This window comes from Chiloscyllium plagiosum, unplaced genomic scaffold (assembly GCF_004010195.1).
Source record: "Chiloscyllium plagiosum isolate BGI_BamShark_2017 unplaced genomic scaffold, ASM401019v2 scaf_92964, whole genome shotgun sequence".
Classification (NCBI taxonomy): Eukaryota; Metazoa; Chordata; class Chondrichthyes; order Orectolobiformes; family Hemiscylliidae; genus Chiloscyllium; species Chiloscyllium plagiosum.
In genome coordinates, this window is record NW_025179683.1 from 1 (window position 1) to 1,614 (window position 1,614).

General features: G+C 49.9%; 1 non-coding gene across 1 annotated transcript; it reads right to left on the reverse strand.

Annotated features, from left to right (window-relative positions):
• Positions 1-346: 346 nt before the first annotated feature.
• Positions 347-419, reverse strand: trnat-ugu. Its single transcript has one exon. It is a non-coding gene; the product is annotated as a tRNA-Thr (tRNA).
• Between the last annotated feature and the right edge of the window lie 1,195 nt (positions 420-1,614).

A 1,614-nucleotide genomic window follows, 5' to 3' on the forward strand; every position in this document is an offset into this window, starting at 1 on the left:
GTCTGAGACGATTCTCCTGCTCCTTGGATGCTGGTTGACCTGCTGCGCTTTTCCGGCAATACATTTTCAGCTCAGCGACGAGAAATGAGAGGCGACAGGTGTCTGTCACTTCAGGGTAATGACCCTGGTGTTTCAGATATCAATTCCCAAGCTCTTGACAAAAACAGCAGCTATCCGCCCAACAGGGTTATTCAGGAGCGCGACTCGTTCATTTGGTGGTTGTGGGTGAACGCTGCAGCTTCCAAATCAGCCGGTTAGACGACAAGCTGGCGTTGAGCTTGAACATAGCATCCTTCAGTGTCATGCCAAGCGTTGAAACTGAGTGGGGGCTGGAAACATGGCTGAGAGGCCCCAGTGAGATTTGAACTCACGACCCCTGGTTTACAAGACCCGTGCTCTAACCGCTGAGCTATGGAGCTGGGTGACTGTGAGAGTACGGCATTGTCTGGGGGTCAGTGCTGAGGGAGTGGACACTGTCGGAGGGTCAGTGCTGAGGGAGTGGGCACTGTCTTAGGGTCAGTGCTGAGGGAGTGCTGCACTGTCGGAGGGTCAGTGCTGAGGGAGTAGACTCTGTCGGAGGGTCAGTGCTGAGGGAGTGGGCTCTGTCTTAGGGTCAGTGCTGAGGGAGTGGGCACTGTCGGAGGGTCAGTGCTGAGGGAGTGCCGCATTGTCTCTGGGTCAGTGCTGAGGGAGTGTCGCACTGTCGGAGGGTCAGTGCTGAGGGAGTGCCGCACTGTCGGAGGGTTAGTGCTGAGGGAGCATCGAGCTGTCGGAGGGTTAGCGCTGAATCTTCACTCCCCATCCAATGATACCCTCAGTTCTGGACTTCATAATTTCGCAGGTATCTATCAGTCTGAAGAAAATCTGAAACTTAGTTAACTGCTATTTGTCTGTGTAAACATTTAATTCAATATAATGTGAAAACCTATTGAACATGATATCATTAGCGGTGAAACCTCTGTGTCGCAGATTATGTCTAGAAAGTGATTTAAAATCAGCTTGAAAAATTACAGAGAACGAGAGTTTTATAGATAGATTCACTGATGATGACATCAATGTCTTTCCCTCTTGTCTTCTCCAGGTGCCTCAATGAGCAGGTCAATCCCTTGGGAACATTCTCAGAGTGTATATCGCGAAGATAGTCTCCCCGTCAGACGGCTGGTAGTCTTCAACACCTGGTCCCAAAATCAATGGAAGGGAGAACATTAGCTCAGAGATGGGAGTTCATGTTACACCTGTACAGGAGATTGAATTGGATTGAATTTATTGTCACGTGTCCCAAGGCACAGTGAAAGGCTTTGTGCAGTCACTTTTGGAATACCGCGTTCAATTCTGGTCTCCCTGCTACAGGAAGATGTTGTGAAACTTGAAAGGGCTCAGAAAAAATCGACAAGAATGTTGCCAGGGTTGGAGGGTTTGAGCAACAGGGAGAGGCTGAACAGGCTGGGGTTGTTTTCCCTGGAAGTGTCAGAGACTGAGGGGTGACATTATAGAGGTTTATAAAATCATGAGGGGCACGGATAGGGTAAATAGACAAGGTCTTTTCCCTGGGGCGGGGGAGTCCAGAACTAGAGGGCATGGGTTTAGGGTCAGAGGGGAAAGGTATACAGGGGA